At 40.1% G+C, this 23250-nt stretch overlaps 1 protein-coding gene across 18 annotated transcripts in view; it reads left to right on the top strand.

Annotated features, from left to right (window-relative positions):
- MBD5 (methyl-CpG binding domain protein 5) overlaps window positions 1-23250 on the top strand; it is a 489398-nt gene that overhangs the window by 208937 nt on the left and 257211 nt on the right. For all 18 annotated transcript variants that reach the window (XM_070070952.2, XM_089329196.1, XM_089329193.1 and 15 more), the window contains one exon: window positions 7429-7575. The gene's annotated coding sequence lies outside the window, so the exon portion shown is untranslated. The remainder of the gene's footprint in view (window positions 1-7428; window positions 7576-23250) is intronic.

Here is a 23250-nt window from a genome sequence, read left to right as displayed (position 1 = left end):
TAATCTTCCTCCTGAAAACATTTGTTTGCCTTTAATTTATGCTTTTTTAATATTTTAAGATAAAAAATTTCCACTCCAAACTGCAAGACAGCTTTGTCCACTGACAATTTTATAGACAACATTTATGATTATACATTTTAATGTGTGCCTAACTACCCTCTGGCATATTTATAAATAATTTAGTTCCATGTAATATAGCCAGCATAGTATAGTGGCAAAATAGAACAGGGGTTAAGAGTATAGATTCTTAAGCCAAATTTGCATGACTTTGTATCTGATTTCTACCACTTAGTAGTTGTGCAAGTTTGTGCTAATTGCCCATTTCCTGTCCCTCATTTTCATTATATGTAAAAATGGAAGGAAGAATGCTTAGTTCTTGATTAGGTATTTGCATGTGAGCTGAAGTAGGTCTGTTCCCTGTTGCGTTTAGTGAACTTGGTTGTAAGTAGAGGATGGGTCTAAGGCTGTACCACTTATCTCTCATCTCCTTTGAACCAGCAGATGCCTGAGACATTTATGCTTACTGTGGAAGACAGGATTCCAAGGGGATAGGCCCAATTGCACAAGCATATTTTAAAACTCTTATTATATAAGAGTCTGTCTGCAGTTATTCCGTTGGCCAAAGGAAATCACATGGCAAAGCACAATATCCAAGTACAGAAAGATACATGTGTTTCCACTGAGATATGTTGCAGGAAAGAGAGAATTAATCTAATTTACTATAGAGTAATTTTTAGTGCCTACCTGTTAGAGTTGTCATAAGGCTAATTAGAGAGGTCCTCAAAATGTTCATGGAAAATGCACATTATCTTTTTAAAAAAAAAAAGAATTATTTGAAAGTCAGTTACAGAGCAAGAAGAAGAGACAGAAAGATGTTTTCCATTAACCGGTTCACTCCCCCAGGTGGCCAAAACTGCCAGGACTGGGCCAGATCAAAGCCAGGAGTCAGGAGCTTCATCTGGTGTGGGGAGCAACCCGGACTAGACTAAGTTACTCGAATTAAGACTTATTCTATGCATCTGCTCTCCCACAATATGGCGCTGAGAAGGGAGAAACAGCTTCTACACAGCTGCCTCCAGTTCAACCAATGAACTGTAGGACCTGCTCCTGATTGGAGGAGAGCAGCGTAGTCGGCGTGTGGGTAGCAGAGTTGGGATTGGCGGAAGAGGACTATAAAGGAGGAGAGAGACAACATGCACCGAGGAACATCTAAGGGGAACATCCGAATAACATCTGAGCAGCCCCCGAGAGAGCCGGCCAGCGGTGTGCCGCTCCCCTGCGGAAGTGGGGAAAGTGGCAGGGGGGCCCGCCCCTCCACGGAGGTGGAGGGATGGCAGCCAACCCGGGAAGAACCAGCAGCAAACCCGGGGAGGGCCGAGCAGACAAAAGAACAGTGCAGGGTCCTGTGTCGTTCCTTCGCGAAGAAGGGGAGCGACAATCTGGGTCTCCCACTTGAGTACTGGGGTTCAAACACACCCAAAATTCAGTATTATATAACTATAACAAATACATATTTGGAAAATGTTAACTTAGTTGGAGTCAGATGTTCTTAAATGTAATTAAAAAGGCAATATGTTGTTTAAATTGTATTTTTGGTTAATAAGATTATATCTTTTTTTTTTTTTTTTAATTTAACAGAGTTAGACAGTGAGAGAGAGAGAGGTCTTCTTTCCATTGGTTCACTCCCCAAATGGCTGCCACAGCTGGTGCTGCACCAATCCGAAGCCAGGAGCCAGGTGCTTCTTCCTGGTCTCCCACGTGGGTGCAGGGTCCCAAACACTTGGGCCATCCTCCACTGCATTCCCAGGCCACAACAGAGAGCTGGGCTGGAAGAGGAGCAACCGGAACTAGAACCCAGCACCCATATGGGATGCCAGCGCCACAGGCAGAGGATTAACCAAGAGAGCCATGGCACCAGCCCAATAAGATTATATCTTTAAGGCTGATCAGCCAACTTCTAGGATAGTCAAATTGGTTGCTACCATAGTTACTTAACTGTTAATTAAAATCAAGGAGCTACTAAACATCATTGTGCTCTACTCTCTAATTTTACACATAGTAAATTAAGCCAAAATGCTGAGATATATATCTTACTCAAAGAGGGACCAATGTTATACTGCAGTAGGTTAAGCTGCTGCCTACAATGCTAGAATCCCAAATGGGTGCAGTTCCAGTTCTAGCTGTTGCACTTCCAATCCAACTCTGTGCTAATGTGCCTGTGAAAATCATGGAAAATGGCCCAAATCCTTGGTCCCTACGTTTCTGCGAGACACCTGAATGGAGTTCCAGGCTCTTGGCTTTGGCCTGGCCCAGTCCCAGCCATTGTAGCTGTTTCGGGTGTGAACCAGGGAATGGACAATCTTGCTATTTCTCTGTGCATGTATGTTTCTGCCTCTCTCTCTGTAGCTCTGCCTTTCACATGAATAAATCATATATATGTATATATATATACACACACACAGATATATTTACAAATACACATGTGTATGTACACTCAGAGAAAAAGCTGGATGAATGGAAAATAGAGGAAATTAAATAATTATCTAAATAGAAAAAGGAATTGCAAGGAAGCCAACAGAGATGTCTAGAATTCTAGTTGAGAACTCTTGCCACTCTTCATACGTCCCAGGTATTGATTTCTGTAGTTTTTGTTGTTGTTGTTGTTGTTGTTTGTTTTGTTTGTTTGTTTGTTTTTGACAGAGTGGACAGTGAGAGAGAGACAGAGAGAAAGGTCTTCCTTTGCCGTTGGTTCACCCTCCAATGGCCGCCGCGGCCGGCGCGCTGCGGCCGGCGCACCGTGCTGATCCGATGGCAGGAGCCAGGAGCCAGGTGCTTTTCCTGGTCTCCCATGGGGTGCAGGGCCCAAGCACCTGGGCCATCCTCCACTGCACTCCCTGGCCACAGCAGAGAGCTGGCCTGGAAGAGGGGCAACCGGGGATTTCTGTAGTTTTCACACGAACACTGTTTATCATATTTTTTTCTATCCTTCTGCCTTTCAATGAACTCTAAACAGAAATAATTTTAGGAAACGTTTGAAAGATTTTTAAGAACTATTTCTTTAATTGAGAAGTGACTGTAGTATACGATTTACTTAAAATGTAAAAATTGAAAACCTAATCCTTTTTTGACAGGCAGAGTTAGACAGTGAGAGAGAGAGGCAGAGAGAAAGGTCTTCATTCCGTTGGTTCACTCCCCAAATGGCCACTATGTACGGCGCACTGCGCCAATCCAAAGCCAGGAGCCAGGTGCTTCCTCCTGGTCTCCCATGCGGGTGCAGGGCCCAACGTCCTGGGCCATCCTCCACTGCACTCCTGAGCCACAGCAGAGAGCTGGACAGGAAGAGGAGCAACCGGGACAGAATCTCACGCCCCGACCCGGACTAGAACCCAGGGTGCCCGGCACCGCAGGCAAAGGATTAGCCTAGTGAGCCGCAGCGCCGGCTGAAAAACTAATCCTTACAGGGGCCTTCATTTATCCACTTAATTAAAAGAAATTTCTATTGTGGTATACAGTATGTAGGGAAAACAAACACATTAACAAACTAACATGTAGTATGTCCCAAACTCCTTTATCTGCAATTCAAAAAATCAAAAATCTCTGAAAACAGAGTTTTGCAATTCATAATGGTAAAACTTGACCTAATCTTAACTCCTTTAGTAGTAAAAATGATCTTAGGCTATTTGTAGTCTTTTAAATTCCTGCTTAGAGTGAGTATATGTTTTGCTGCAGGGATCGTAACATATTTCAGAGTGCTGTTACAGATGTCTTAGATGAAGGTAAAGAATATATTACATTATTACAGTATATACCATATTGCCTTTAAAAACTCAAAAAATACTTAATTCTAAAACATATGTGGCTCTCAAACGGATTGTGGTGCTGTACAATTATGGTATTGAGGAGTCATAAATATTATGAAGAGAAATGAACCATATGTGACTAAAAAGAATGAGGGGCAGTGGGTACAGGGGAATGGGCTCCAGAGGGAAGTTATTTATCTGGGGGGTGGGAGAAGCCTCTTTGGAAGTGACCGTGGCACAGATCCCAGAGCCATGCTGTGGGACTCTCAGGGAGAGAGACTATTTTAGTCATTGGGTACAGATGTGAGGCTGTCTGGAGGTGCTCCAGTCGGAGGGAAGACCAAGTTCAAACACCTAAACCAAGAGTGAGTTTGGCATGTTTGAGAAAGAACATGAAGGCCACTAAGGCTGTAGATTACCAAGCAAAAGGAGGAATGATCAGAGAAGAGCAAGGAGCTTAGCCACCTAAAAATTTTATCATAAATCTTATGGGAGGCCTAGGAGGATTTAGAGCAAAAAAGTGTCCTGAATCCAACTTCTTAAAAATATATATCACTTTTGGATCTCTGTTAAATATAGGAGTGGGAATAAGAGAGGGAGGAGATATATAGGTTGGCACATGCTCACTCAGACTTACCTCCAATGGTGGAACTAGAAATGTGCCAGGGGATTTCAACTCAATATTACCAAGGATGCAGGTACCAATGCCAGCACACTTGGTAAAGTGACAAATATAAATACACAACTGATCAAAAAGATAGGGTATGTGTCGATGAGATTTCACAAATAAGACCAGTGTAAGCAAATAATGAAGGATAGAATTAAAAGGGAGAGAATGATCCTGTCGCTCCCCCTCTTCATGGAGGAACGACACTAAACTCTGCCTAGGCTTCCTATCCGAGTCACGGCACCATTATGTCGCTCCCCCTCTTCATGGAGGAACGACACTAAACTCTGCCTAGGCTTCCTATCCGAGTCACGGCACCATTATGTCGCTCCCCCTCTTCATGGAGGAACGACACTAAACTCTGCCTAGGCTTCCTATCCGAGTCACGGCACCATTATGTCGCTCCCCCTCTTCGTGGAGGAGCAACACAGGACCCTGCGCTGTTCTTTCGTCTGCTCGGCCCTCCCCGGGTTTGCTGCTGGTTCTTCCCGGGTTGGCTACTATCCCTTCCACCTCCGTGGAAGGGCAGTTCCCCCTGGCCGCATTCCCCACTTCCGCAGGGGAGCGGCACACCGCCGGCCGGCTTTCTCGGGGGCTGCACGGGTTCCCTTAGATGTTCCCCATAGATGTTCCCGGTGCATGCCGTCTCTCTCCTCCTTTATAGTCCTCCTCTGCCAATCCCAACTCGGCTGTCCACACGCCGAGTACGCTGCTCTCCAATCAGGAGCAAGTCCTACAGTTTATTAGTTGAACTGGAGGCAGCTGTGCGGAAGCTGTTTACTTCTCTCCCAACGCCATGTTGTGGGAGAGCAGATGCACAGAATAAGTCCCAATTTCAGTAACTTAGTCCAGTCCGGATTGCTCCCCACAGATCCTGCGGAGGAAACAGGGCACACAGGAGACTCATAGAATGGCAGCACTCCTGCCTCAGAATCAACCCTTGGGACATTCGGATCTGGCTAAAAGGTCCATGAGAGTCTCACAGGCATGGAAAGCCATGACACAGTGGCAAAAAACAATCTAAATGAAAGATCCTGGTGAACAAGACCCAAGCGGAAGGATCAGGCCATCAAGGAGAGAGGCGCCTTTCTCTGAAGGGAGGAAGGAACCTCTACTGTGATACGGCCTTGACTAAACAAGTTCAGAGTCGGTGAACTCAAGGGGCTTTCATAGCCTAGACAGCTCATAGCAAGAGTCTCGGGTGAGTGCCAATTGTTAAATCAACAACGGGAGTCACTGGGTACATGCTCCCCACGTAGGATCTCTGTCCTTAATGTGTTCTACTATGAAACTTAAAAACAACACTACTAGTCGAACAATACCCTATACCTTGTGCGGGTTGTGTGAGTGCAGCCTGTTGAAATCCTTGCTTAGTATTTACTAAGTTGGTCTTTAGTATATGAAGGTAATTGAAAATGAAACTTGATGAAGGGCGGGATGGGAGAGGGAGTGGGAGAGGGGAGGACCACAGGAGGGAGGGAGGTGGGGGGGGGGACCCACAACAATACAAAAGCTGCACTTTGTAAATTCACATTTATTAAATAAAAAAATAACTATATAACAAACAAACAAAAAGAAACAGAAAAAAATAACTTAATACTTTACCCTTTTAGTATTTTTTATGTTCTACTTAAAACTATTGGTTGAACTCTGTAATTAATACACAATTACTCTTAGGTGTTTAATGCTATAACTAGTACTCAAATAGTATTTTACACTTTGTGTTTCTGTATGGGTGCAAACTGTGGAAATCTTTACTTAATATATGCTAAATTGATCTTCTGTATATAAAGATAATTGAAAATTAATCTTGATGTGAGTGGAAGGGGAGAGGGAGTGGGAGAGGGGAGTGTTGTGGGTGGGAATGAAGTTATGGGGTGGGGGCTATTGTAATCCATAAGCTGTACTTTGGAAATTTATGTTCATTAAATAAAATAAAATATAAATATAAAAAAATATATATCACTTTTACTCTGTGGATAGCTTTGTTATAGTAGTAAGAATTGTGCAAAATAAATGATTGTTATAGGGCCTGTGCTGTGGCATAGCGGGTAATGCCACCACCACCAGTGCCAGCATCCCATGTGGATGCTGGTTTGAGTCCCAGCTACTCCACTTCTGATCCAGCTCTCTGCTATGGCCTGGGAAAGCAGTAGAAGATGGCCCAAGTCCTTGGGCCCTTGCACCCATATGGGAGACCTGGAGGAACATCCTGGCTCCTGGCTTCGGATCGGTACAGCTCTAGCTGTCGCAGCCAACTGAGGAGTGAACAGTAGATGGAAGACCTATCTCTCTCTGGCTCTGTGTAACTCTGACTTTCAAATAAATAAATAAATCTTTTAAAAAATAAAATAAAAATAAATGATTATGTCTCTGAATAAAATTTAGAAATTTAATAGTTACTGGCCATACTTTTTAATAAAATAATATCTTAATTAAATAATATCTTCAATAAGCAACTGTGCTATAAAGTAATAACCTAAGTATTATTATACTGCCTTTGTTGTTCCTTGTGCTGGATTTTCCTCTAAGCAGTAGGGTGAGAAATTAACATTATGGTGATAATGTTCTTCCCCATCTCCCTCCTTATTCTTAAAGATGCTTCCTTTCTGCCTGCTGAGAGACAATTGGAGAAAAGAGCCATAGACTTGGAGTACCAAGAACTGGTTTCACACATTGGCTCTGCCGCTGACTGGCTGTAACTCTGGTTTTGTTAATTAACCTCTGGATTTTAGCTCCAGTAGTATAAAATAAGGAGATTGAATCATCTGGTTGACAGAGGTCTTTTTAGTTGCAGTCTTAAGTTTATAGTCCTTTGTGTTAGACTCTAAAATTATTGTATTCTAGATGAAACCTCATAAAATGCATCAAAATGTCCTTAAATATTAATGTAAAAATATTAATGAATCACTGCATATCTGTTCATAATTAGTAAATTTGCCCTTCTTTCCCTTTTAACAGGACCAAGAAAATAAACACCAGAAACCAAGAGCACAAAATATTTTCTTCATCAGTACATAGAATCCTGATATTTCTCTAATTCCATCAGACGCAGAGGAATGACTACCTTGGTAGATGGCCACAGAGGATGTCAACAATTTTTTGGAGGCAAGCAATGAAATATTTGTGCTATGAGTTTTCTGTTATTAACTATATAGAAACAAGTACAATTAACCAAAAGATCACTTCAATATGAAACTTTTTATAAACACAGTTATTTCTTTCTTTCCTTTTTTTAAGCACTGTTGTGTATCACTTATATTAACATGGTTTTACCCTTTGCTGGAGTATTTTATTAAATAAATTGGCATTAAATACCTAAATACAAAATAAGAATATAAATAACAAATTAAATATCAATATTATAAAACCAGGCTCTTTGTATCTATCTTGGACATATATAACTACAAATACTAAATAGACTGGAAAATGATAAACTATTTTCTACCTACTTCTGAGTTGTACCTTTTATGATTTTTTAAAAAGTAATTCCAACTCTTTTTTTACTTGCTTATCTTTAACAACTATTCTAAAGGGCTCCAAAATCTTGGGAAGCCAGCCTTTTATTTCTCTCACAGCATAAATTTTGTGGGACTTCTACATCAAAAGATTACATTTAACTTGTAGTTCATTTCATGCCTACTCATGGAAGAGCCGTCAGACAAGGGTCCTGGGCCACTATTGCCATCTTCAAAATTGAAATAAATTACATTACCATTTAAAGGGAAGGTTTGCTTGAAAAGAAATTGACCTTATTTAAAACGGAAAAAAACAGTAAGGTATCTGCATTCCTCCCCATATTCGTTAAGATTTAAGTAGATAAAATTTTGTACAAAAATGAACTCTTAAACAATATGTACAATGCACTAAAATGGAATTTCCCAGCAGAGTTTGTACAAACAGAAACTATGGATATTCTCAGAATTTCATTTGTGGTGTTAATTCAACTCATAGACCTAAGGTCATTCAGTAAGCATGTCTACTTATCAAGCTGTACATCGAGGAAGGTTTTCTTTTTTTTGTTTGTTTCCACAGGCAGAGTGGACAGTGAGAGAGAGAGACAGAGAGAAAGGTCTTCCTTTGCCGTTGGGTAACCCTCCAATGGCCGCCATGGCCGGCACACTACAGCCGGCGCACCACGCTGATCCGATGGCAGGAGCCAGGAGCCAGGTGCTTTTCCTGGTCTCCCATGGGGTGCAGGGCCCAAGCACCTGGGCCATCCTCCACTGCACTCCCTGGCCACAGCAGAGAGCTGGCCTGGAAGAGGGGCAACCGGGACAGAATCCGGCGCCCCGACCGGGACTAGAACCCAGTGTGCCGGTGCTGCAAGGCGGAGGATTAGCCTAGTGAGCCGCGGCGCCGGCCAAGAAAGGTTTTCTATAAGTAAAGAAGTCTATAAATGTTTAGAAAACCCAGTGAAGAGTTTCTGAGTTTTCTTTCAATAAGTAGAATTAAAATTAATTCTTTTCTGTTGGGGAAAATTTCATCTAATTACAGTCAATTTATTCTGCAACTTTCTGGACAGCAAGTCCTGATCACCAAAGAGAAACAGCTATGCTGCCCTTGCCGCACAGTTCTTTTATTTATTTATTTATTTTTATTTTTTACAGGCAGAGTTAGACAGTGAGAGAGAGAGACAGGGAGAAAGGTCTTCCTTTTCTGTTGGTTCACCCCTCAAATGGCCACTATGGCCGGCACACTGCACCAATCCAAAACCAGGAGCCAGGCACTTCTTCCTGGTCTCCCATGCGGTTGCAGGGCCCAAACTCTTGGTCATCCTCAACTGCCTTCCCGGGCCACAGCAGAGAGCTGTACTGGAAGAAGAGTAACCGGGACAGAACCAATGCCCCAACCGGAACTAGAACCCTGAGTACCAGAGCTGCAGATGGAGGTTTAGCCTAGTGAGCTGCAGCGCTGACCTGCCGCACAGTTCTAACAATGGTATTATTTTGCAGTCACTGGGCTTTATGAAACCATGAAGTGTAGTTATCCACTGGCTGCCTCCTGGCACAGACACACCTGAACCTTTCTGAACCACTGATAATGTATGCCTTCTGTTTGTATGAATCTTCAAAGAAACACATTCCCTGGCTTTCTTCAGCAAGCCAATTTAGTAAAACAGCTCTCAGGGTAAGAAATTCTTTCTTACAGCCTTTTATGTACTTTCATTAAGTGACTATTTCTAAAACTTTTGTTCCCAGAATTACACTTTAAACATTATTTAAATCTTTTCTTAGTTTGATATAACTAACTTAAGTATTTTGGTGGAGGTGCTGAAAATTAACCATTGCTTAATTAGTGCAAAGAGTTCTCATAAATCATGCTTGTCCATAAGCAATGTACTATATAAAATATAGTACTTTGGGGAGCAACTCGGACTAGACTGTTACTCGAATTAAGACTTATTCTATGCATCTGCTCTCCCACAATATGGCGCTGAGAGAGGAGGAAACAGCTTCTACACAGCTGCCTCCAGTTCAACCAATGAACTGTAGGACCTGCTCCTGATTGGAGGAGAGCAGCGTAGTCGGCGTGTGGGTAGCAGAGTTGGGATTGGCGGAAGAGGACTATAAAGGAGGAGAGAGACAACACGCACCGGGAACATCTATCTGAAGGAACACCTGTGCAGCCCCCGAGAGAGCCGGCCGGCGGTGTGCCGCTCCCCCGCGGAAGTGGGGAAAGTGGCAGGGGGAACCGCCCTTCCACGGAGGTGGAAGGGACGGTAGCCAACCCGGGAAGAACCAGCAGCAAACCCGGGGAGGTCCGAGCAGACAAAAGAACAGCTCAGGGTCCTGTGTTGTTCCTCCACAAAGACGGGGAGCGACAAGTACATTTTCATTCATCCTCATAACTTGTCTTACCTTGCACTGTTATTCTTTGCCACTGCAACATATCTGTTAGATAGCTTTAATTTATATTTATTCTACATAACAAAAACTCAGTCCTTTATTCTGTTAATTCATTCTATTTATGATCATGTTATTAATAAGCCACTAATATTTAGAATAATCTAGAGTACTATATTTTATTTCCCATGTCATTAGAATTATTTACAAGTTATAGTGGTGACATCTTTTAGGGGTTAGAAAGGCAATTGGGTGGCCAGCACCGTGGCTCACTTGGTTAATCCTCTGCCTGCTGCGCCAGCATCCCATATGGGTGTCAGTTCTAGTCCCAGTTGCTCTTCTTCCAGTCAGCTCTCTGCTGTGGCCCGGGAAGGCAGTGGAGGATGGCCCAAGTGCTTGGGCCCTGCACCCGCATGGGAGACCAGGAGGAAGCACCTGGCTCCTGGCTTCGGATCAGCGCAGCGCCAGCTATAGCGGCCATCTGGGGAGTGAACCAATGGAAGGAAGACCTTTCTCTCTGTCTCTGTCTCTCTCTCTCTCCCTCTCACTGTCTATAACTCTACCTGTCAAATAAAAAAAAAAGCAATTGGAGTATGTTAGCTATGATTTATAAACCTGGTATGCAAGAACACGAATTCACAGAACAGATTGAAACCCACCGATTACCTACTACTGTACCACTCACCCAACATTGTGACCTTCAGCCAATCGTTGACTCTCTATGACCCCCAATTTATACAACTTTAAAATCTCGGTGCTAATAATAATATAATTGTGATGATTAAATTGGATAAGTAATATAAGAGTACTTGCTTAATACCTAATTCAATAAATAAATGATATAGCTATTCCACTTTTACAAATGAAAACAAGTTTACCCACAGCAAGATCTGTTGTAGTGCTATCAAATTCTGTTGAGACTGAAGCATCTCAACCATCAATGTAAAATTCCTGTTTAACAATATTAAAATGCAATTGATGATGCAGATGTCACCATTAAAAGCATGTTACTGGGGCCGGCATTATGGTGTAGCAGATTAAGCCTCCGCCTGAGACCTTGGCATCCCATATGGGCACCAGTTCAAGAACTAGCTGCTCTTCTTCAGATAGGCTCCCTCTAATGACCTGGGAAAGCAGTGGAGGATAGCCCAAGTGCTTGGGCCTGGGAACCCACAGGGGAGACCCTGGAAGAAGCTCCTGGCTCCTGGCTTCCACCTGGCCCTCCTGACCATTTGGAGAATGAACAAGCGGATGAAAGATCAATCTCTCTCTCCATCTCTCTCTCTCTCTCCTCTAATTCTGCCATTCAAATAAATAAAAAAAAATCTTTAAAACAAACAAAGAAGCATTATACCCCTGATTCTTAATTTCAGTTACTTGGAAACTGTGAACATCCAAATTTTGTAAAATTGTAGGGTGTCCATAGACTCATTAAAATTTTAACTTTATGTTAACCACTATTATTTAGAGAAATATTTCATTTACAGAGCAGTGATTTGAAGAATTTTCTGTGTGGGACTAAATATATTATATATACACATTAAGCAGATGTTTCTTTAGTCTAAGAAAATGATTTGATGTCCATACTAGGAAAATAAAAGTAAACAAATAATTTTATTCTATTAGTTTCCTGGTCTGATGTAACAGAGTACCACAACTGGTAGATTAAAATAAGAAAAATTCATTCTCTTGCAGTTCATTAGGCTAAAGGTTGAAAACTAAGTTTTCAACACCGCAATGCTCTTTGAAGTCTGTTAGGGAGAGTTTATTCCATGTTGTTGATAATCCTTGGCATTTGTGACTGATAGATATGTCACTTCAGTCTCCACCTCTGTTGTGTATCTTTGCCTCTCCTTTTCATCTGAGGACCCAGTCTTACTAGATTAGAGCCTGCCCTATTTCAGTTTGACCTCAACCTGATGATACCTGCAAAGGTTACTCAGTATTTACAAATTTAGTCCCATTCATAGTTACTGTGGGTAGGATTTGAGCATAACTTTTGGGGGAAGATAATTCAACTCACAAACCCTGTCTTTTTTTTTTTTTAACTATAAATTTAGGGAGTAAAATGTAGATTTGAAAAGTAGAGAATTTTCTTCTGTTCAACCTGTGGAAACAGGCTGTTACTTTTATGATATGACATTGTCTCTATAGTAGCTGTAATTGTTTTGCCTAAGAGTATAGGATAGCACTGCATTTTTAGTTTAGTTTCTTGATCATTTTCCTGTTTACTCAAAAGCTGTGTTTTCCTTGTAAATAGCACTATAATTCAGTTATTTACATGAGATAAGACCTCAAATACTAAGCTTATGGATTTATGATGAAAGGCTACATATCACATGTGTCAATAAGAGATTTCCCAAAGATTCTAGAGATGGACAAATGATTGCATTTATAATTATACTAAAGTATTACTTTGTAAACAAGTTGAGATAATATTTCGCTGCTAAGCTTATTTATTGGCTATTTTTTATTTTCATTACTAAGAAATTCACTTTAAGTTGAAATTGAGGAAAATTGTTGACCTTTCAAAATGATCATGTTCATTATATATCTTTAACATTAATTCTACTGCTTGTTCTAGAAAAGCTTATTCTAGTAAAGATGCTTTTCTAATGTATAACTTAATATCTGGAATATAGTTCATCAGTACAATTTAGTTCATCAGTACAATTTTATATTACATTTTCTTTTTAGGCATCTTCCATAATTGTTAGGCAATTGTCAAAGATTTTTCATATACTAAAGCTTACACAGGTGTATACTCTTACTTTAGCACTCCCAAAATGGAATTTTCTGTGTGCTTTCTCCTCTTTGAACTTCTGAATTGGAAAGGAAGTGAAGTATTATAAAATCCTATTATGGAATCCTCTGGGTTTATAATCTTGCATGAAACACACAAAATTTCCAAAAAATAGTTTTCCTGCAAGTAAAACCTGCTTCAAATTAGTCTTTCCATATAGTAAGCACTCAATGAATTTTTATGAATCAAAAGAAAAAATTATGAGCCCTTATGCTTACAGTAACATCCAGAAAGAGAGCTCTTAAAGGATACGACGTTTCTGAAGCCAACCCAGTTATGTGTCTTTCATGTCAAGTATCTTCGTTGAATTTGATAAAAAAAAAAAAAAAGCAGAGACAACAACTGGATGCAATGCTATAAAATGGATATATTTTCTTTATTTCCCAGAACTTTTTTGTGAACTGTAAGACCTCAGGCATTGGTTTATAATTGCATTTCATTTTCTAAATGAAAGCTGAAACTTTGCCAAAAAACTGTGAAGTGTGTGGATAAGTAAATAGCTGAGTATGTACTTGAGGAGTGGGAGTGACTGTCAAAACGATGGATTAAAATACTATAGCAATAGTTCTCCTGGACCATGCTTCAGTGTAACCTAGAGAACCCTATCTCTAGTATATAATTTCTGCTATGCTTCCTTGAGCATCATTTAACTCACAGAGTCAGAATCTTTAGAAGTGTGGATTACACAAGAGTAGTAGGATTTTACATAAAAATATGTCTTACAGCAACTGGAAATAACAGATTTGGATACAGATATGCTGATCTAATAAAGAGAACTACAAATTGGAAAATTTGATAAGGAATTTAAGGAAATAAATAAGCATATAAAGCCATAAGGATTTAGTGTGGAAGATAACAGTAACAACAAAATAAATAACCCTGAATTAGTAGTAAAAATACCTTGGAAAAATGCCATGAATTGTACTTTTGCCCTTAAATGTCTACATTCCAAGGCTGGGGGTTTGTCTAAAGTTGGACTGGACAGGTGTAAGTGGAGGATTTAAAATCAGTAAGGTATTCCCAGAGAGACTGAGTAACCATTTTCTGGAAGTATAAAAATGGTGGCTGTGGTATGATTAGGGATAGGATGGGGATGATTTATGGAATTGTTATACATTTGAAAACCTCTAAATTGTCTTCCAACTGTAGTTTACTGTGTTTCTGAGTGTCAGTCCTTTGCATTCATTTATTCATCTATATATTTTTAAAAATTTTTATGTGGGGCCAGCATTGTTACATAGCAGGTAAACCCACCACCTGCTGAGCTAACATCCCAAATGGGTACCAGTTCCAGTTCCTGCTGCTCCACTTCTGATCCAGCTCCCTGTTCATGGCTTTGGAAAGGCAGCAGAAGATGCCCAGGTGTTTGGGCCCCTACCACCCACATGGGAGACCCGGATGAAGCTCCTGGCTCCTGGCTTTGGCCTGGCTCAGCCCTGGCCATTGTAGCCAACTTAGGAGGAGCCAGCTGTGGAACATCTCTCTGTCTCTCCCTGTCTCTGTATGTAACTCTGACGCTCAAAATAAATAAATAAATCTTTTAAAAATTTTACAGGCTAGACACTATACTGAAATATAAAACATATGGATATGAACAAAAATAGAACATACTAGGTTTGATAACCCCTACAATAAAACATGAAGGCAATTAAATGAGATAGTAATTTTTTCTCTATACATGCATTGGTTATTTCTGTTACTATTTAGGAATTAACAAATTTATGAAGTAGGAATTCCAATATAATTAATTGTTTAGACAGAAATTCTATTATCAAGGCAGGCATTGTATCACAGAGCGTTAAGCCCTGCTTGCAACACCCACATCCTACATCAGAGTACTGGTTCAACTCCTGGCATCTCAACTTCCAATCCAGTTTCCTGCTAATATATCCTGGAAGACAGCAGTGATGTCTCAAGTGCTTAAACCCTTGCTATCCACATGGAAGACTAAGATGCAGACCAGTCTCCTGGCATCAACCTTGCCAACCCTTGCTGTTGCAGACATTTGGAGAATGAGCCAGCAGAAGGAAGATATCTCTCTCTCATTCTGCCTTTCAAATAGGTGAAATATAAATAAGTCAACGTTTTAAAAAAACTATCATGATTACTGGATAAATTGTCATCTGGATCTTGAGTCTTTGAGAAGAAACTTCTTGAAAATTCTGTAGTGGGCCAGCTCTGTGGCATAGCAGGTAAAGTCACCTCCATACGGGCAGGTTCATGTTCCAACTGCTCCACTTCTGACCCAGCACTGTGCCAACGGCCTGGGAAAAGCAGTGGAAGATGGCCCTAGTATTTGGGCCCCTGTCTCCCATGTGGGAGACCTGGATGAAGCTACTGGCTCTTGACTTTACCCTGGCCGAGCTCTGGCCATTGTAGCCATCTGGGGAATAGAAGATCTCTCTCTCCATGTCTCCCTCTCACTCTGTAGCTCTGCCTTTCAATTAAAATAAATAATTCTAAAAAAAATTCTGTACAATATTTAGTAATTAAACCCAGATGTTAATTACTGTTATTGTTCTTGGCCTTTTGGCTCCAATACTGAACAGCATAGCTTTTGATGCAGCTATTGCTTGTTAATAGTCAATATCTTGGGGTGCGAGGCCAGTTTCCTATTTAAAACAAACAAACAAACAAAAAACACCTCTGCTCTGGTCAGAGAAGCTGCATCCTTAAGAGAGGTCTGAGTGTGAAGAGGCATGGAGGATGAAGTCAATTTACTCCAGAGCCCCAGATAGTGAAGAGAAATGAATTCCTCAAGAAAGCTCTCTATTTCTGAACTTCAAAGAAACAAAATGAAAACAGCAATAATTATTTCCTTTTTTTTCTGTATATTTCAGAAGCAATTTGTGGATAGCAAAATAAGTTCACAAGTAAAACCAAGCTCTCTTTAATTACTTATCTTCCTTTACTCTAGAGTTTTAATGCCTGTGTTTTACTAGATTTTAGTAAATCACTCCTTTTAAAAATATTTTTACTCTGTATTAGAACTTAACAGATCACACTCTCAGTAAGAGAAGAGAGACACTATAGAAAGTTCAAACAATCAGCCTATTACTGCTGTGTTTTTTTAGCAGAATGAATATATACTGGTGGTAAGTTTTCCTTTTGAATTATAAAAGCTAAACATACTCATGGTCTTTAAAATAATATAAAAAAGTATAACATAAAAGCTAAAATTTGTCTAACCATCTTGTATCATTTGAGAAATATTTTATCCACTTGAAAATGCATGTATGCACATATATATAAGTGTTACATTTATATATATGCTTTTATAGCCTTTTTTAAAACAAACATAACTGATATATTATTCTTTGCTAGTGCTCTTTTGTATTGTTGTTTTGGTTCCAATTTTGTTTATTTCTTCTCCAATTTTAATTGTTTCTTTTCTCCTAATAGTTTTGGGTTTGGTTTGCTGTTGTTTGTCTACATCCTTGAGAAGCATTGATAGCTCACTTATTTTGTGCCTTTCTGATTTCTTGATATAGGCACCATTTTCTATAAACTTTCCTCTTCAACACTGTTTTGGCTATATCCCTTAAGTTTTCATATGTTGTATTGTCATCTTCATTTGTTTCCAGAAATTTTTTGATTTCTCTTTTGATTTCTTCTATGACCCACTGTTAATTCAGAAGCATAGTGTTCAGTCTCCATGTGTTTGCATATGTTCTAGAGATTCCTGAATTGCTGATTTCCAGCTTCATTCCATTGTAGTGCAATCAGATGTATGGTATGATTTCGATTTTTCTGAACTTGCTGAGTATTGCTTTATGGCCTACCATGTGGTCAATTCTATAAAAAGTTCCTTGCTCTGCTGAGAAGAATCTGTATTTTGCAACTAGAAGAAGAAAAGTTCTATAATTACCTTAGGTCCCTCTGGTCTATAGTGTCAGTTAACTCTGTTGTTTCCTTGCTGATTTTCTGTCTGGTTGATCTGTCCATTATAGAAAGCGGGCTGTTGAAGTCTCCCATTACTATTGTATTTGAGTCTATGTCTCCCTTACATCCCTTAAAATGTTAAATAACGATGTGCCCTGTAATTAAGTGCATATACATTTATAATAGTGACAGCTTCTTGTTGAATTGATACCTTAATCATTACATAATGCCCTTCTTTGTCTCTTTTAACAGTTCTTGTGTTAAAGTCTATTTTGTCTGATATTAGGGTGGCCACACCAGCTCTTTTGTAGTTTCTGTTATCATGGAATATCTTTTTCCATTCTTTCACTTTCAATTTGTGTGCATCTTTGTTGGTGAGAGTGTTTCTTGTATGCAGCAAATAGAGGTGTTTGGTTTTGTTTTTTTCTCCATTCAGCCAATGTGTGTCTTTTAACTGCAGAGTTGAGGACATTAAAATGCAAGGTTACTAATGATAAGTAATGACTTTACCCTGCCATTTTTCCTTAAATATTCCTATTTTCTACTTTTAATTTCCCTTGTAACTTTTCTGGGCAATTTTGTTCCTTTACCTTCTTTAAGAATGATGACCCTGTTTCTGTGTACAACACATCCTTCAGCATTGTTTACAAGGCTGGATGGGTGATGACAAATTCTTTCAATTTCTGTTTGTTATGGAAGGTCTTTATTTCACCTTTATTCATAAATGAGAGCTTTGCAGGATTCAGTATTCTGAGTTGCCAGTTTTTTTCTCTGAAGACTTGGAATATATCTCACCATTCTCTTCAAGCCTGTAGCCTTCTTATGAGAAGTTACTATGGGTAAAACTGGAGATCCTCTGAAAGTAATCTGGCACTTCTCTCATATACATTTTAGAATCTTTTCTGTATGTTTTACTGTGAAGAGTTTGATTACAATGTATCATGGTGAAGATCTTTTCTAGTCATGTCTATTTGGAGTTCTATGGACTTCCTGTCTTTGGATATCCCTTTCTTTTTCCAAATTAGGGAAGTTTCCTGTTATTATTTCACTAAAAAGGTCTTCTAATCCTTTTTCTCTTTCCACAGCTTCAGGAACTCCTAGAATATGTATGTTGGGTTAATTGTTAGCATCCCATAAATCTCCAACACTGTTTTTTAGTTTTCTGTTTTCTTATTCATATTTTTTGTCTGACTGTATAATTTCCTGCAATTTGTCTTCTAGTCGGATATTCTTTCTTCTGCTTCACCGATTCTGTGTTAAGGCTTTCCACTATTGAATTCTTCATTGGAAGATTTCATTTATATTTCTCTTTAAGATCTCAATTTTGTGGGAGTAACTTTTCCATGTCTTGTATGGATTTAATTAGTTCATGCATTTCCTTTTGATTGCTTCTAAGTAATCCTATGATCAATTTTTTAAATTCCATTTCTGGCATTTCTTCAATCTCTTCATCTTCACAAGCTAGTACTGAAGTGTTGTATTCTTTTGGGGGAATCATGTTGAATTCTTCTTTCTTTCTTTTATTCTGCATCCATGGAGATACTTGTTGGTTTCTTCTTTGCTTTTTTTGCTGTGGCAGCTTTTTTTTTTTTTTTTTTTTTTTTGACAGGCAGAGTGGACAATGAGAGAGAGAGACAGAGAGAAAGGTCTTCCTTTGCCGTTGGGTAACCCTCCAATGGCTGCCATGGCCGGCGCGCTGCGGCTGGGGCACCGTGCTGATCCGAAGGCAGGAGCCAGGTACTTATCCTGGTCTCCCATGGGGTGCAGGGCCCAAGCACTTGGGCCATCCTCCACTGCACTCCCTGGCCACAGCAGAGAGCTGGCCTGGAAGAGGGGCAACCGGGACAGAATCCGGCGCCCCGACCGGGACTAGAACCCGGTGTGCCGGCTCCGGAAGGCAGAGGATTAACCTAGTGAGCCGCAGCGCCGGCCGCTATGGCAGCTTTTATCTTTGGACTATGTCTATGTGGATTAGTGGAGTGTCTGCTTTCATCGAATACCTAGAGGCCTGTGGTGGGTTTGGCCAGAGAGCTCTTTCAGTGCTCCAGGTTGAAGGAATTAAGGTGACTGACACCCAGGTTGGACATGGTAAATCTTTTTTTTGTCACAGGGAAGGGTTGTCCTGCTCTGTTGGTGTAGACTCAGCTCACTTCCTCTCTTCAAAAGACACCAGTGCCTGGGTGCTAGCCTCAGTGGGTATATAATAAATGTGCTTCCACAAGTAGCACACAAAGGGTTTATGCAGTCTTCACTGTAAGCAGATTCACCAGCAGTGTCCCTCACCGTGGAACCAGGGAACCCTGAACATGTGGAGTCTCCCACGGTGACTGCTCAAAGTCCCAGCCATACCTTGAGTCCTCCCATGCAGCCTCAGTGTTTTCAGAGTGCTGGCACTCAAGCCTCCCACAGTCACGAGCTCCCAGCCCCTGTCAGTTCTCCTTGCCTGACTTAGGAGTTTCTGCTTGGCTGGTTCCTGGACCCGGACAGGAGCTGGCTCAGCTGTTAGGTATGTCCATAATGGCACACTCTCTCTATCCACTCATTACAGAGCACTATTAGGGTGATTGGGGAGAAAGTAACGTGCCCCCCCTCTTGTTTTCCAAATCCGATTCCAAATCCGATTCCCTCCAGGCTTCTCCTGCAGCTTTATCCCCAGTGGCTTGGGCTGTGGCAGTCTGATTTCAACCCACTCTCCAAAGCTGGTATGGAGGCTCTCTGCTGCTGAGGTCCTGATTTATGTGTATCCACACCCTCTACACTGAGTCACTCTAATTTTTTTTGTTAAGATTTATTTATTTGTTTGTTTGCAAGTCAGTTACACAGAGAATGAGATGCTGAGAGAGTCTTCCATCTGCTGGTTCACTCCCCAGATGGCTGCGATGGCTGGAGCTGCACCAATCCGAAGCCAGGAGCCAAGAGCCTCTTCCGAGTCTCCCATGTGGGTGCAGGGGCCCAAGGACATGGGCCATCCTCTGCTCTTTCCCAGGCCACAGCAGAGAACTGGATGACAAGTGGAGCAGCCGGGACTTGACTTGCGCTCATATGGGATGCCAACACTGTGGGCAGCGGCTTTACCTGCTATGCCACAACGCCGGCCCCGAGTCCCTCTAATTTGCATGGAGTTTCTTCTGCTGTTTTCTCCCTAACTCTTTCCTGAGACTGCGCTCTCTCCACTTTTTTTAATAAACTATCTTCTAGACTAATCTTAATCAAATCCCTGCTCTAATTCTCATCCAGCTCCCTGCCTATGCACCTGGGAAAGCAGCAAAGAATAGCCCAGATACTTGGACCCCTTCACCCACATGGGAGACCAGGACAAAGTTTCTGGCTCCTGTCTTTGGTTTGGCCTGTCCATGGTCATTTATGCATGTCCACATAATTTATGAAGTGAACCAATGGATAGAAGATATCTCTCTGTGACTCTCCTTCTCTCTATAAGACTGCCTCTCAAAGAAATAAATTTTTTAAAATGTAATGTATATGAGCAAAATTGACATTTTGACATTTGATTATTGTACAGCCATTGTCTCTACTGTTGAGTAACCGTTCTCTTTTTTTCTACTTACTATTTCTTGAATTATTTACTTAGTGGAGGGTTAAGCTTACGATTATAAAATAAACTGAAAGTATGTAATTGTAAAAATTGAAAGGAAGGAGGAGAGAGGATGGGCAGGAGGGTGGGTAGGGTAGGAAGTATTACTATCTCCTAAATCTGTATATATGAAACCCATGAAATTTGTTCACTTTATATAAATAACAACATTTTTAAATATTATTGATACTATAATTCAAATCTTATTAAAGTAACAAACTAATTTAGGCAGAATCAACAGTCTATGAATATTGATTATATATATCCTGAAAACAATATACATGTCATATATATATATAGTTTTGTTTATTCCAAGTAGTTTTATCTTTGTGTTTTTCATAATAATTTGTTTTGTTTTTAATACCATCAATTTCCATATGTCAATTTTATAACTAGCCACTCTTCTAAATTATTATTTTTTCCTAGTTTTTCATTAATTTTCTTGGCTTTATCAGGTGTATATTCATCTCATAATGTAAATAATAATATAAACTCCTCTTCTAATGTTTATATCTCTACTGTTTTCTTATCTAATTAGCTAGTATATTTAGAATTATATTGAATATAATTGTTTTTATTTTGTGGGATCCATTAATACTTTTACTACCTCTGGTAACACATAACATTATAACTGTCTTGTGTTTTTCTGATTTGCTTTTTTAAGAAATAATTCCTTTTATTTTTAGATTTATTTTATTAATTTGAAAAGTAGAGTTACAGAGAGAGAGAGAGGAAGAGACAGCGAGATCTTCTATCTTCTGGTTCACTCCCCAGATGACCATAGCTGCCAGGGCTGGGCCAGGCTGAATCCAGGATCCAGGAGCTTTTCCAGGTCTCCCATATGGATGCAGGGACCCAAGTTCTTGGGCCATTTTCTACTGTTTCTCTAGGTGCATCAGCAGGGAGCTGGATTGGAGGTAGAGCAGGCAGGTCTGAAACCAGTGCCCTAATTGGATACCAGCATTGCAGGTGGAGGCTTAACCTGTTACACCACAGCGCTGACCCTAACATAACTTTCATAGCTCCAAGAAAAGAAAAAAGTGGTTTTTACAAAATGTAATATTCTTAGAAAGTGAAATAAAACCATATAACTGAATTCCTAGAGTTACGTGAATTAAATGACCAAAAAAAATCCCTCTTTTTTCTGTGGCTACTTTATGATTTACTGTTTATCTATGGTCTTCAATAGTTTGACATGATGTCCTTAGATGTAATTTTCTTTTGATATTTTCTGCTTCAGATTCGCTCAGTTTCTTGGATCTGTGAGGGTTTTTGGTTTATTTGTTTTGTTTTGTATTCATTTTGTTTTTACCAAACATCTGAGAGTTTGGCTTTTACTTTTTCAGATATTTCTCATGCCTCATTTTCTTTCTCTTCTCCTTCTACGATGTCCAATACAAACAGGATTGATTAGTCAGTTTTGTTATTGTTATATGGATATGTGAGTTCCTGAAATCCCTTTTTCCCTTAATATTTTTCTCACTGTTCTTTAGTGATTTCTATTTATCTATCCTCAATTCATTGGTTGGTTTCTCTACCATCTCCACTATGTTGTTAATCTCATCCAGTTAATTTTTCATTGTGAAAAATTTGTCTTTTTCAGTTCTATAATCTGATTTCACTTCTTTTGAAAAAAATTTGATAAAATATATGTAACATTATATTTTCCACTATTATCTATTTTTTTAAAGATTTATTTTTAATTTATTTGAAAGTCAGAGTTACACAGAGAGAGAAGGGGAGGCAGAGAGAGAAGAGGTCTTCCATCTGATGGTTCACTCCCCAATTGACTGCAGCAGCCAGAGCTGCACTCATCCAAAGCCAGGAGCCAGGAGCATCTTCTGGGTCTCTCATGTGGGTGCAGGAGCCCAAGGACTTGGGCCATCTTGTACTGCTTTCCCAGGCCATAGCAGAGAACTGGATGAGAAGTGGAGCAGCTAGGACTTGAACTGGTGCCCACATGGGATGCTGGCACTGCATGCAGCACTTTACCCCTACACCACAGTGCCAGCCCCCCATTTTGATTTTTATGTATACTTGATCCTTTTTATTGCTTCATTTCCCTGCTGCAATTCAGATTTTATATTAATTATGATTATCTTTTCCTTTAGGTTCTTGATAATAGCTACGTTAAAATACTTGTCTGAACCATCTCAGAGTCTGTTCTTTTGACTGCTTTTTTCTAAGGACTTAGGTCATATTTTTCTTTGGGGTTAGATTCTCTTTTCCATTGAAGCTTTTTGACTTTTTCCTAACACTTAAAAACTGATTGTTACCTTTATCTAGTCAAGGCATGGTTTTATGTCGTCTTTGCATTGGTCTGTTTTGCTTTTGACCTTAATCCTGGGGTAATTCCCAAAATCCTAGTGATATAATCTTTCTTCTAAAATGTGACCTTCTAGTATTTCTGTGGAAATCCTGAATTGCCTCATGTAGTGAATGCAGCAGATCCCTGTCTCAGCTGGTTTTTGTTTTTTGTTGTTGTTGTTGTTGTTGTTGTTTTCACCATTGGGTTCCTTGGAAACTTAACCAGGCAGAGGTCAGGTTAGGTGGGAGTTCATATGAAAAATTTGTAGGTCTCCCTCTGTTTTTCCCTTTCCGGAACCCCTTCCTCTACCTTCAATTTTCAGCTATTCTCTCAACCCTGAATTCTGGCCTCT

Source organism: Oryctolagus cuniculus, chromosome 3 (assembly GCF_051225735.1).
Source record: "Oryctolagus cuniculus isolate XC-2025 breed Fujian yellow rabbit chromosome 3, ASM5122573v1, whole genome shotgun sequence".
NCBI lineage: Eukaryota > Metazoa > Chordata > Mammalia > Lagomorpha > Leporidae > Oryctolagus > Oryctolagus cuniculus.
Note: the sequence above shows the minus strand (reverse complement) of the source record. Positions and strands in the feature narration are given on the sequence as shown.